The 14080-nt window shown below is 43.4% G+C and overlaps 1 long non-coding RNA gene across 1 annotated transcript in view; it reads right to left on the bottom strand.

Moving 5' to 3' along the window:
- The window catches only part of LOC113034873 (uncharacterized), a 54301-nt gene that overhangs the window by 6923 nt on the left and 33298 nt on the right, over window positions 1-14080 (bottom strand). The window contains exon 7 of the long non-coding RNA XR_013901065.1: window positions 3991-4146. This is a non-coding gene — a long non-coding RNA (uncharacterized LOC113034873). The remainder of the gene's footprint in view (window positions 1-3990; window positions 4147-14080) is intronic.

The raw sequence follows: 14080 nt of genomic DNA, 5'->3' as shown, positions 1-14080 counted from the left end.
GCTCACGGGCGGAGGATAGTCCTCCCCCAGCTGCTATCAGGGCAGGAGACGTTCACACCTATGAGTCCAAACGGCAAATGAATCGCGCATCAGTGAAGCCGCTGCTCTGCACTGACTGTAACGCAGTCAGTTCTTCTTTTACTCTTATGCTGTTTTGTGGATCACAAGGTTTAAAACTACTTATAAACACACACACAAAGTAACTCCACCAGTTCGGGTCACTTTTGCGGGTCCAAGCCCGGGTAAAGGAGCAGGGTTGGAACAAAAAAACAAAATCAACAATCGCTAAAAGAAATTTAATTTGTATTTAATTTGTAGTTCTAAATACATTCTAAATGCATTTAGGACGTTTTTTTACTCGCTTTATGTCTCTTCCACGATGTTATTTCTCTCTCCAACAACGTAGCATAACCAATTATGCAAATTAGGCGATGACGTCATTTAGCGACTTCTAGCGACTTGCAGGACAGCCAATAGCGATTTTCCTTACTGAGGAGTTGGCAACACTGGGAGGATTAAACACCGAGGGAAGAACTAAACTCAACCAGGAACTAAGAACGGACTAAAGTCTAAATACACGATAAAAGGAGACTACATGATGAAAATATGAGCAATGATCAAACCAAGAATCAAAATATCTAAATAAACAAAAATGGAAAGTCCAAAAACTCTGGGTCAAACAATCCAGGAGCGTGACACTGAGGGGATTCTCCAAGGTAAAGTATCAGATAAATATGGCTCATTTTAAACTGTGAATCATGCAAAGCTGCTCTGGATGTGGAAATGAGCAGCTGCCTTCTTCAAAATCCAAAGTACAGCAAAGGAACCTGCTTCATGAAAACGGGGAGAAAAGAATGACGACCGAGCACTGACTTACAGACATCGTTGACTCTGCAGTGTGACGTAGGCAGCAGAGTTTACATGTCAGTGACTGTGACAGCGCCGTTTAGACAACACAAAGGAAACTGCACCAAACTTCCCGTTTAAACCTTGGCAGAGAAGAAAGTAGTGATTAGGATCTCACAGGCATTTCCTCCACAGCCAACCATATACTTGGCACAAGGGAAAACCCGAGCAGGCCAAATCCCTGGTGTGCTTGATGACATGTGATGTAATTGAGGTAACGACACGGCGTGGGAAGCGCGAGGAGGTCTTTGTGGGTCTGTATGAGAGCGGGAGGGGAGCAGCGGGAGAGGACATGGACGAGAAGAACAAGGAGAAGAGGAGGAGGAGGAGAAAGGAGGTCCTGCTGGCTGGCTACCTCGACCTCTCCTCGGGGGTGGGGTGAAGAGGTTAAACAAACAGGTCATCGCGGCGGTGTCGGTCCTCGTCCGCAGGCGTCAGCGGGCATCCTAACTGCCACTCGGCGGCCTGTTGTTGTAGGAGCCGCCGTTCCTCCCTCCATCAGCACCACATGAACATGGAGCAAACGTTTCAGCGCGGTGGGCGTGGCCCGTTCTGCCACCTCGGATGGTTACTGTTGTTCTTTTAGTCGAACATTTCGTTTCCAGGAAACTTGAAACACAAGATGTTTTTAAAAATGACCAATTAAATCAGTGTCGATGACATCAGAGGAGGAGTGTGCTTCTGTTCTCACCCAGCACAGCAGCAGTACTAACAGCTGTAGTGTTTGTAAGCAGCAGGTCACAGACGTTTGAGCGTCTGCACCGTAAATCCAAGCATAATACATGATTTATAAAGCAGCGGATGTAAAAACAAACACGTCAAACACCAAAACCTTCGTCCTGCTGCTTTGTGAGCAGCTAAACTCGGTTGTGTAGTTGTTTGTTTGCATCTGTTTTTATTTTAATTACAAACCCATAAACATTTTATTGATAAAGTTAAAGGCTGAAGAATCAATAACTCTCTTTAAATATTGTTTGACATTTTATACAAAGCACACGGTTTAATATTTTAATGAAGGAAGAACTTTAGATATGCAACAATCAATAAATGTATTTATTTATATTTACTTTGTTATTTTAATTGAAGCACTTTGATGAACTTTTGCTACATTAATGATGAATTTTACATATTGAAGATTTCACATGACATTCTCTCATGACATGATGATGTCACCCAAACTTCATCCTGTTATCCCTACAGTGTCGGCGTCTGCGCCGATGTGCTATTTTTATAGCGGCTTATTTCAATAACTTTATCGATAATCAGCTGGACCGTTCCACACATCGAGCTCCACACACAGTGTCACAGTCCCTGGGTGGGTTTGTGATTCTGTTTTGAGGATAATTTACGTTTGTATCCCACTTTGGGTTCAGCGTGTCTGGGTTGTTCAGTCTTTAGTTTTCCTTTTGTGTTTGCAAGCCTCATTTATCTTCTGACACTTTGTATTACTTCGTGTTAGTTACAGTTACTTTCTGTTAGTTTCCTGTTGTGTTTTGTGTCCTTCGGTGTCTCCTGTGTCACGTTTCTCCTGTTTTACTTCCTGTTTTATTTTGATCTTGTTTAACTTCCCACTGTTTGGTAAAGTTGTCTCCGTATCGCTTTTGTATATATTGTCTCAGTCCTCCTTTGTCCTTTGCCGTGTTGTCTCTCTAAGCTGTGTTCCCTCACTCTGATTTCCCAGTTTCCTAGTATTCCTAGAGTTCTCAGATTTAACTCCATGTCTCGCTCCTTGGACTTTTTTCTCCCGATCAGCGTTAACGATCGTTTGAGTTTGACACGTGGGTCGCGCGGTTGGGTCTCTAAGGTGCTCCCACACATCTCAATATGACAGCGAAATGCTGCTGCTTCTCTGGGCCTGAGCAGAAAACTGTCCTGTGATTTGACCAATCAAAGAGTTGTTTTGATACTATCAGACAGAGACCTGGTAAAAGCTCTGTTGTCCTGTAAGTGTAAAGACATATTCAGGGTCTGTACTCCTGGCAGCATGATTGATTCTGTTTTTTGATTTTGTGGTTTTTGTGATAAAGCCCACAGATCACAAACACTCGTGTCCCCTCTGAAGTCAGTGCACCACCATAAAAAGAGACTTTCTATGCTTGTGACTCAGGCAAAGCCTCATGTGGAAAGACGGTGATACATGGTTGTGTGACAGCCAGTTAATCAACACATCGGCTCTTTAATAATATAAGATTGTGTAAGTGAACTGAAGCATTGCAGGTCTGACTTTTCCGGTGCTACCCACATGGATTATTTCACCTCCCAGTTCAGGTTTTTCTTCTTCTGTGACCTGAGAACGAGGTGCGCCAACATCGCCGCAGCAGAGGTTGAAAGCAGGATTGCAGAGCGTGTGAAATGTGAGATGGAAGCAGAGTTTTTAAATGCACGTCGGTGCTACGCTACACTGACCGGACCAACTTTGCTAATGGTCTCTCTGGCTTCTGGCCAATGCTGTTCCCCCCAGTAATCTCCTACTTTTCCCACTTTGCTCTTTAGTTTCGTTACTCTCCAGTGCAAGGCGTTCAGCCTGACCTCTGCCACCTGTCCTTTCATTCCTCCTTTTCCCGTCTTTCTGTCAGTTTAACTTCATCTACCCGCCTTTTTTTGGTCGTTTTCTGAGCACTGCACTGCATTAAGTTTGACCTTTTGTCTCTTTTCTCATGTCCATCAGGTTCCTCTCTGTGTTCTTTCTCTGTCCATGTCTTCCTTTGTGTAATTGGGTCTGTTCGTCTCTATGCTGCCTGAATGGAGGAGAGGTTTAACTCCTCCTGGATTAGGGACCCCTGTGGTGAAGTGAAGGCATGAAAGACAGAGGAGAGGACACGCTGATGCTGACATTCATGGGTTTGTCCTTTGGCTAATCTGAAGCCTCGGAAGATTTACTAAAAGTCACAAAATCATTTTTTAACATGTCAAGAACCAGTCCGGAGAGATGGGAACAACCCAAAGCCCGGATTCAGACTTCAACTTGAAAGATGGAGTAAGACGTGGGAGCGGGAATGTTCTGAGTTAGATCACAGCGTTCAGTGTTTTCCACTTAGTGCTGAGGGTTCAGCTCTCCTCAGTGGTTTCAGTAGTAAATCTGACCTCTGAGATGAAAGCCTCGCTGTCCTCGTCCAGCGGTCATGATAACTGTCAGGAATTTGTCCCGGGCGGGGCGGCGGTCACGCCTGGTCAAACCTCTTTGCTGGTCTTTCTCCTTCCTCTGTCACCGGGCTCACTGAGCCGTCTCACCAACACGAGCTGTTAAAGGCAGAAAATCAGCCCAAATTAAGATTCACTCCTCCAGCATCAGTTGTCAGGAGGTCAAACTGCAGATATGATGCTAATAAGCTTAGCTTTTTCATTAAATGCAGATCAAATAAAATTTAGTTTGACTTCACACTCACTCATGCACAGAGATCGTACTGCCAGGGCTGGGGCCCAATGAAGCACAAAGAAGGCCTCTGGCATGAACATGTGTACTTCTATCAGGAAGATTTGGTAAAAGACCCGAACATCATCTTTGCAAACATCACCCTGCACAAGGTTTCCAGTCTCAGCAGACTCGACTGCCAGACTCTCTCAGCAAGAGACACAACAAGCGACTCTTATCGCTCGATAAAGTCGTGGTAGCAAATACTAAGTCTGAATAAAGCCAAACAGTAAGACGCTCATTTGCATCCAGAACTAGTTTAGAGATACTGAACGTGCAGTTTGGCCAAAAACCTGCAGGTCCTCTGACATCCACGTGAGACTGGCTCCAGCGGTGACTCAGTTCCCACGGACTCTTTGGTAAAATGCACAACTTTTACAGCAAACATACACATTTACAGCCTGCACAAGCATGAAGGTTTGTTGTTTTAAACTCGCCTGTTTAATTTGCTAGGCGCTCCTGGACTGGACCTGTGTGACGGTTCTTGGATTAGAGGAGGGGCTCATTTAGAGTCATGTTGTTGTCACCTGGGCTGACTGACACAGCACAGGTCCAAACATCCGAACATCACATCAGTTACTGATGAACTAACAGCATAGTTAAGTGATGTATGGGCTCTCTGTGCACAGACTTTGGATTAAAAAATAGTGATAACGTTAAAATCATGGTTTTCAAACAGAACAGTTACAGTACATCACTCAGAGTTTACTTTACTACTTAGTGACAGTTCAGGCTATCGGATACTGGAGATACTGAATCACTCGACTCCATCACTGAAGGGCTCCGCCCTCAAGGATGACATCATGGATGTCAGTCTTTAATATACAGTCTATGGCTGGACTAGTGATACACAGAAATAGGGAGTCATAATATTAAAATATTAATCATATATTAGTATCAAATATAATACAATTAATATGATATTAATATTAGATTTTAGACACTGTGACTTCAAACTGGTGACAGTTAAATTCAAACAGGGCCAAAACTTTTAGGGAATAAATTCAGAAACAGATTAACGCGCGTAATTCAGTTTTACATAAATAACAGTAAATCTCACTGATTTGGAGTAAAATGAAAGTTATAAATCAGAGAAATCATTTACATTTATCATGTGCTGACTTTTAAGTCTCTGATCACAGTAGCTCCATGCTTAAATATCATGTCTTAAAAACGTTTTAGGTACAGCTGAAGCCAGCTGCTGGTTTTCAGGTCTTCATGTGCAGGTGTTTGGGGGTAGCTGGGGCTGGAGGGAGGAGCATCAAAAATAAACAATCACAGTTTCTGTTTCTTTTTTAAAAATCACACGACAGGGACGTCTAACAAAGCAACACCTTCTTGGTTCACCATCAGCCCACCTTCAGACCATCGTGGTGGACTCGCTCGTGGCAAACAGGCTGCTGAAGCTAGTTTGGTTCGATGCCTGAACTCATACACAGGACTGTGTGCCACTTCAGCCGGTCTGAAGCCGGTCTGGGCTCCACCCGCTTCCTCTCATCTTCCTCATTTCCATAAAAGTGACTTCACCTCTGGCTGTGCGTTGATGGTCTGTTAAGAAAAGATGACGCTCTGCACGCTTTGTTTCCAAACGTCGACTGACAACAGGCGCACGACGCTCCACTTCCAGGGAAAAACTCTGAGGAACAAACTGTCCAGGCAGAACCAGACAGGCCTGATGTGAAGTCTGCATCACGCTGATGGCGCAGATGTTTTCCTTAGATTTCAGATTTAGACACTAATGGACGGCTTCGTGTCATCTGAGTCAATTTAAGTCTTTCTCTTTAGACTCGCAGGTCTGTTTGGGATTTCTCGTGGTCACATCATACGACTGTAAGGTAAATAGAGCAGCTGGAGAGGTAATTACCAAGAGTTCATCAGCAGATCATTTGATTGTCTCAGATTTCTCCTCCTTTGTTTTAGAGCCCGTGAAGACGGATGTTTCTCAGACAGTTTAAATTCTGCATCAGATTTGACGTCCAGAGGATGGTGACATGCTGAGTAAGCCTCTCGATAAGCTAGCTCTTATGTTTATAAATATTTCTAAATTTCCTCAGCTATCACTTTAATTACATTATGGGCCAGAACATTAGGAACACAAAGGAGAAACAGGGCTTTTGTGATTTTTCTGTTTTCAGAAAAGATCATGAACATTTATAACAAGATGTTTAAACTCCAAAAAAGAGCAAAAAGTCTTAGGATATTTAGACGTTACGTTCTCACTGACAGAGCTGAAGGGTTTTTACCGTAAGCAGATTATTACCCTTTATTCTGATTTCCAATAACACATATTAAGACAAATTTACTCAGATCTACTTTTCATGTCACGGTGTTCAGGTTGCTGAGAAAAATCCACAATACAAAGCCTGCAAGGTGACGGCCAAAACCTACCAGAGAACAAACCAAGGACACTACGCACCCCAAAGACTGAGGGGAAGGACAGGGCTATTTATACACATGAAGGTGATCAGAGAAGTGGAAACACAAGGGTAAGGAGGCACCGCTGAACAAGACAGTGAGACAAGAGGAGGGAAGTAAGACTGAACATGAAGTTAGAATAATTACACGAGGAACAGCAGAGATGAATGAACTTAACGTGGAGGCAAATGGACGGGACAAAGAAAACACTTACAGAATAAACCAAAACAGAATAAAATAGAGAACTAAAAAGGACTAAAGACAAAGTGACTAAGAAAACACAAGAAAATCCAAACAGATTCACTGACCAAGCAAAGGAGCACCAGAGAAAAAGAAGAAATCAGAACAGTTGCATCACAAAGTGTTCTCGACTTTATCCGCTGTCTCTTTATCATTTGGAGAGCCGCTTTAAGCTTTAAGCCTGCCGACCTACACAATGTTTGTGCAGCAGACACACAACTGATGTATCGCACAACTGCTGCGATCAGAAGTAATCCATAGCGCTGACCGGCTTATCGCTGCATACAGGAGCGTCCCAACTGTGGGTGATCTGAATGATTGAAAAAAAGGATTAGCCCCCACAAACCCACTAAAAACATTTAAGTTGGATGTGAAGTTTTCCCATCTCGCCTCGTTCTGAATGTCAGTGTAAAATTATACTTTATTGTCAGCTGATTTTAAAGCTCTGTGATGACCTGCAGATGAACTCATTCACTTCCTTTAGCAGACACTTTCATGAGAAAGCCGTCACATTTCCCACGTCAGATTTATCCTGTTGCTCCTGAGAAGTTATTATTAATCCAGCAGCATGCAGCGCTTATTTGCTTCTTATGAATGAAAACACAGACGTGTATATTAATTTACCACGTCATTCTTTTATGCTCATTATATCGCTTTAATAACGAAGTTATAAAAACATATTTATTGTTCTTCTTCTTTGCGAGCTACATATTCATAGTTAAAGACAGGGGTGGTGGAGCTCCAGGGTGCGAAGGCCGGTGTCCTGCAGGTTTTAAATCTCACCCTGGGTCAGCACACCTGAATCACATGGTTAGTTCATTCCCAGGCTCCTGGAGAGCTTCAAGACATGTTGAGGAGGTCATTTATCCATTTAAATCAGCTGTGATGGATCACGGACACGTCTGAAACCTGCAGGACACCGGCCCCGAGGCCGAGCTCCGGCTCTGAGGCAAAGTGATCGATTACAGGCTCTGTTAGCATCACCGACGATGAGGATTTATTTAAAGATATGTATGACAACATATTTCTGTGGACTTAAACTATTTTTAGTGCAGTGATTCTCTATCAAATAATTTATTTACAAACAACAGCATAAACATACTGCAAACGTATAATTTCCAAGGCTCTATAGATATTAGTACAGATAACATATATACATATATACGTAGATGATCCTGGTCCCACGGCCAGTAACAGAGTGAGCTTCATCCCGACTGATCAGCACCTCCAGGAGGAGTTGGGGAACAGTCACTGTGATCGTTATCGATGATTTCAGGTTAACGGGCACGTTTACTTTAATCCCCCCGCGCTCTTCCTCGGTCGACGGCTTCACTCAGCTGTTTGTTTTATGTTTCGCTGTCATTCTTAAAAGTTTCATTTCTTCTTTTCACTTTTGCCTCTCAGTTAACTTCATGCAGCGAAGCTTCAACACAGTTTTCATGAACCTGGAAAACACGTTTCTGTATTTCTGTGATGAAAACACAAATTCAGACCAGAAAAAATTGTCACAATGATCAAAAGAAGAAACTGTGAGGATGTGAAATGTGTTTGATTGTATCGGTGCTGCTGATTCGCTCTTTGAGATATTTCTCCCAGGCCGGACTGAGACCTTGTTTTCCAGCCGGCGCTCCACCAGGCAGGGTGCAGTAGAGAGCAATTACACCACCATCTGCCCTGCAGGGATTTACTGTGGTTTACTGGTCAGGATTTTACAGGCTGCGTTCAATAAACATATTCAAACATTTTCAAACAGCACGCAGCCATCTCTCCGGCCTGTTGTGTCTTTCCCGGCTGTAATTACACTCGTGTTTCCACAACCGCCGTCTCAGGTTTCACAACGCGGCAGGAAGCTAAAGCGGCGACTAATCAGCTGTAATGGAGGAAAGAGCTGCCGCAGATTAAAGGCTGCTCACGATCAATATGGCCGACATTTCTACATGTGCTTACACATGTCATCGCCGCCAGGGAAAACCTCGATGGCAACGGAAACACGAAGATGCTCTGAGAAGTCGTCGGCGCCCTCGGTTTTCCAAAGGATTATTACCATGTATTGTGAAAGGTGATATTTCTGTTCTTTTCTTTCACTGCTAACGTTTGTTAGAGCAACAGCAGGCTGGAAAACGAGGAGCAGCACGTTATGTTGCCACAGCAGAAAGTGATAAAGCAAAAATCTCATTTTTGTCAAAAAATGCTGAAAATCAGCCTCCAAACCTCTGTGTGCTTTGACAGGATGTAAGGAGAATCCAGGGATCTTTAGATCTGCTCTTTGAACTCTTAACTGGGAAAGATTAAAAAGTACAGCAGATATTTGTAAAATATTTGTCCTGGACGATGAAGCAGGATTAGAGGAAGAGTATCTGGTCCAAACTGGCATCATGAGAGACAGATTCCTTCTAAAAGATGGACGATTGTCAATAATGGATTTAACAGATGTCAGGAGTGTTGTGTTGATTTTTCAGCTCTGTGTGAGTGTTCATCTGTCTTTGTGGGAGTGCTGGATCTGTGAGGCCATGTGATAAAGACCAGAGGTTTGGCTGCCTGACTGGTAACACGCAGGTTGCTGGTTTGAGTTCTTGTTGAGTCTGTCATCTACACCATCACTGAAAAAGCCCACACAATGTCCAGAAGTCCACAGCTACAGGACGGTTTCATCTGTCTACAAATAGTAAGAATCAACATCTGCACATTTATTTTCTGTTGCAGCTTACACACACACACACACACACACACACACACACACACACACACACACACACACACACACACACACACACACACACACACACACACACACAAGAAGTCTGTTCTGGGATTTTTTTTGGATTTTTTTTGGATGTTACTGAGCTCTGTGCAGCTCAGCTCTCCACCCTCACATACAAAAAACGGCAATACTATTGCACACCAACAGGTGATGTCACTACAGCCACCTTTTATATACACTAGTGGACAACAAAGTATACCCTCCTCCTCCTTCCATTCTCAAGTTTTCTCAGGACATACTAAAAACCATCTGCTCCTTTGCAGGTCTTAAATAAAGAGAACCTCACCCTGTGTCGTTAGCTCTTTAAAAGATGAGGAAAACCGCAGAAACAGTGTGTGAAAAACTGGACAGGGCACGTTGCATTCAGGTGCTGCTAATCAGATACGCTAATTAATGAATTCATTAGTGAGCGTGAGCACATCTGTGAAAGCAGAGGTGTTGCAGTTGTGTTCACACAATGTCAAAAGGACATCAGTGTGGAGAGTGTTCTGCAGCCCGTCATCAAACAGTGACAAACATTCAGTCGAATCATCAAGACGGCTCCCAGTCCTCCCAGTAGTGGAGTGACCCCAGGCCACACCGAGCGCTGCTCAGAGGAGCTGCAAAAACCCAAAAGCTCCACCGCAGACTCTACAGGCCTCAGTTAGCAGGTTGAAGGTTAAAGGTCATGGCAGGTTTGGAAAGGCTAGCAGCACAGCTTAGGTTTGCAAAGCTGCATCTGAACAAAGAACAACTGCTGGAACAGACGAGACCAAAGAGGAGACGTTTGTCCTTAATGCACAAAACCAACTCCTCAGACCAGCTGTGAGCACGGGGAGGAGTGGACCGTGAACTCCTCAGTATACCGAAGTAGAGTCAAATATGTCCCACAGCTACAGGACAAAGATCCAATCACAGCAGCAAATCTGCAACAGAACAGCTGAAAAAGGACAGATAGAAGCTGCAGCGATGGTCCAGAGTGCAGAGCTCAGAGAGCTGTGCATGAATGGATGCTGCAAATGTGAAGCCGAAGCAACGACGCTGATAAAGTCACACAGGAAGCCATCCATGCTGCACATGTATCACTGTACAGCTGCTGTGTTTGGCCTGGTGGGGTCGGTGGGCGGGTGGGTGGGGGGCATTCACTGATAATCAGGCATCTGGAAACAATGACAATCAGAGAACAGGAAGTGCTCAATCAATGGGACGGCACACGTACAATTATAGCACACATACAGAGAGAACATGGACACACACTGAAGCTCACAGAGACCACAACAGTCACACCTGCTGTTTCACACACACGGACAGCATCGTCCAATCACAGCTGCTTATAATCATAAGGAGGAGCTGTCACATGATCACAGACAAACCGACCTGCAATAAATCCTCCAGAAACCAGAGCAGCTAGTCTGATTATTCACCCAACCTCAGACACCCACTTCATTACGTCAGCGCTAATCATATCACATCCCCACAAATGATTTTTACCCTGACCCCCCACCCCCACCAATGGGCAGCTAAAATTAAATGTTTGTATTGATTTCAGGGGAAATAAGGTCTGAGGTTTAAACAGGAACAAAGTCTTTTTTCCCAGCACAGAGACGAGAGGAAACACGGTTAGTTTGAGTCATTTATCAAAACAAAGGCACAGAAATACACTGAGATATTAAAATAATACGGAGGAGATTAAAATGCAGAAGAATAAACGTGACCCTGAAAGTCTGTGAGTGCCCAGATCAGAGAGGCGTGATTTTATTATTATCATGTTTCTGTAAGAATAGAAACTGTATTTGTTTCCTTTATTTCTTTTATTGTTTGGATTCTGAGAAAAAAAATTCTGGAATCTTTTTACTTTTTTACATTTGTTTATTCAGTTTGAAGATTTAATATTTATTAAACAAATCAAAATTTCAGTTTTGAACATTTTATGACAAGACTTTAATTTCTCTATTATTCTTTGCCATTAGTATCTCCAGTGGCGTGTCCAGCGGGGTGGCCGTGCCCCCCCCAGACTGGCCACCCCAGGTGCCACCCCGAAGCTAAAACAATAAAATTCAATCAAATAGCAAATCTACGATTATGTTTTCACAGTGAAGCTCAGATATCCAAGTGTAAGTGAATGCAGCACCGGCTTCGGCACTATGAGCATCATGTTAGCAAAGGAAGGAGAAAGACGCACTGCAGGAAACAATTTTTCGGAGAAAGAAAATGAGGAGAGAATAAATGTCCCGGTAAGTAATATTAAGTTTGTTGAGTTTAGTAAACTTTAAATTACAATCCCAAGGAAAAAATAACACTTAAAGAATTATTGCAACCGTCGAATATTTCAGACAGTAGACTGCTGGGGGAGCTAACATAAGAGTTATGAGTTATAAGATATAATCTAAGTCGTAACATTGCTGTATGGAGCTGCAGATTTGGTTGCAGGTTAACATCGCTGGACTGGCCATCGGGCTTACCGGTGGGCTGATGACTTTTTTTTTGTAACGGCATGAACAATGAGAGGTGGTGGATTGGCCAGATGCTGCCGATGTGTAAAAATAACTGAGTTGTTTGGTGGTGGCTATGGCGGAGCTTCCACAGAGGCCAGCAGGTGGATGAGGGAAATGGGGGGCGGAGGAGCAGAGACCTGAGGTGGCCGCCGGTCTGAGCGTCAGGTGAACTTCAGGTAAGAAGTTCTGACCTGCAGTCTGTCTGGGTCAGATATAAACCAAGTTTAGGTGGAGTTTCTTTTCGTTGTGCTGACTTTTTACAGTCAGTTACAACAGCGGTCTCCAACCTTTTTTGCGCCACGGACCGGTTTATGCCCGACAATATTTTCATGGACCGGCCTTTAAGGTGTCGCGGATAAATACAACAAAATAAAACTGGTACCGGTACCGAAAAAAAGAAAATTTATTATAACACACGTGAAAAGCCCCAGGAAAACCGAGTAAACGATAAAAACGATAACAAAATAACTCTGAAAACCGATAAAACCCCTGAAAACTAAACATTTCACACCTGAGCCTCAACTCTCGCGGCCCGGTACCAAACGACTCACGGACCGGTACCGGTCCGAGGCCCGGGGGTTGGGGACCGCTGAGTTACAATAACTCGTACTGTGTGAGCTAGCATGACGGAGTTCCTATACAGCTGGGTGGGTGCTGTGATGTTACTGATAGTGAACTTTATTTTATTCATAAGGTCAGTTAGTAAAGTTGCCAACCGTCCTGTAAAAAACAAAATCATCCCGCATTCAGAGAAAATATTACGCGTTTGGTGTTGAGCTGAAAAGAAACACAGTTTGTCCCGGACTTCAGCTAGAATGGAAAAGACACAAAGCTGGAGTTATTCTGTGTCTTTGCTGCACAGCTGCCTCTTCTCCTCTCATTCTCCCCCCTCCCTCTCCTGTTGCTACTTTAATCATGAAACTGATCAATGATCAGCTGATCGGCTTTTCTCTCTTGTTTGTTTATCACTTTGCGCCAGAAAGAGGAAACCAGCGGATGTCGCGCTAAACAACAGCAGCACGTTTAAGCTTGATCAGCTGTTGTTAGAATTGATTTAATATTAATTTCTAGTATCAGCTGATGTTTGCTGGAGCCACAGCTGTAAAGCTGCTGGTCATGATGTCGGTTTGGATATGTGGTGAGAGGGAAACATGAAGATGAAACCAGGAGATGTCCTTACTGAATCATCAGAGCTGAACAGGTGATGGAGAAACAGGTTTACCTTTTAGGTGACATGGATGAGTTGAAGTTATGAACTGTTTCTGAGAGACTAATAACACCAGGATCCTTTTCTAAGCAGCTGACAGCTGGTAACTGTGCAGGGGCGGGTCTAGCAAAGTTATGCCAGGGGGGCAGGTAGGGCATTAACAGGGAGAGGAGGGCAGAAAGACATACCTTTCTTTCTTTTTGTCATTTTAAAAATCTAGCTTTTATTAAATAATTATCTGAATCTTGCGAATTATACGTAAAATGTATAGAAATCATACATATACCAAAAAGACTGTACATCACTGTCACCACAGCGTCTGTTTTCATTCAAAGGCTTTATGGCTTTACTACCTGGTGGGCCGGTCTGTAGTCAAAATGCCCGATTTTCTGTCCCAGTCCAGCCCTGCAGGTTAATACTGGCAGTGTCACCATGCCAGCTGACTGGATTTCATCATCAGCCAGTGTTGTTCTTTATCAATATTACCAAAGTTTACCATAAGGCAGCATAGAAAGTATTTACTTGCTTTCAGGTTTTATTCAAATGTTCGTCTTTTCAGTTGTTTCCCCACTTTTTTCCTGTTTCAAAATCAAACACCAGTTTGTGAGAAGATTATCTTCTTTTTTTAATAGGCATTGGTTTTGCATTGGAACTGGCTAATTTGC

Source organism: Astatotilapia calliptera, chromosome 13 (genome assembly GCF_964374335.1).
Source record: "Astatotilapia calliptera chromosome 13, fAstCal68.1, whole genome shotgun sequence".
NCBI classification, from domain to species: Eukaryota; Metazoa; Chordata; class Actinopteri; order Cichliformes; family Cichlidae; genus Astatotilapia; species Astatotilapia calliptera.
Note: the sequence above shows the minus strand (reverse complement) of the source record. Positions and strands in the feature narration are given on the sequence as shown.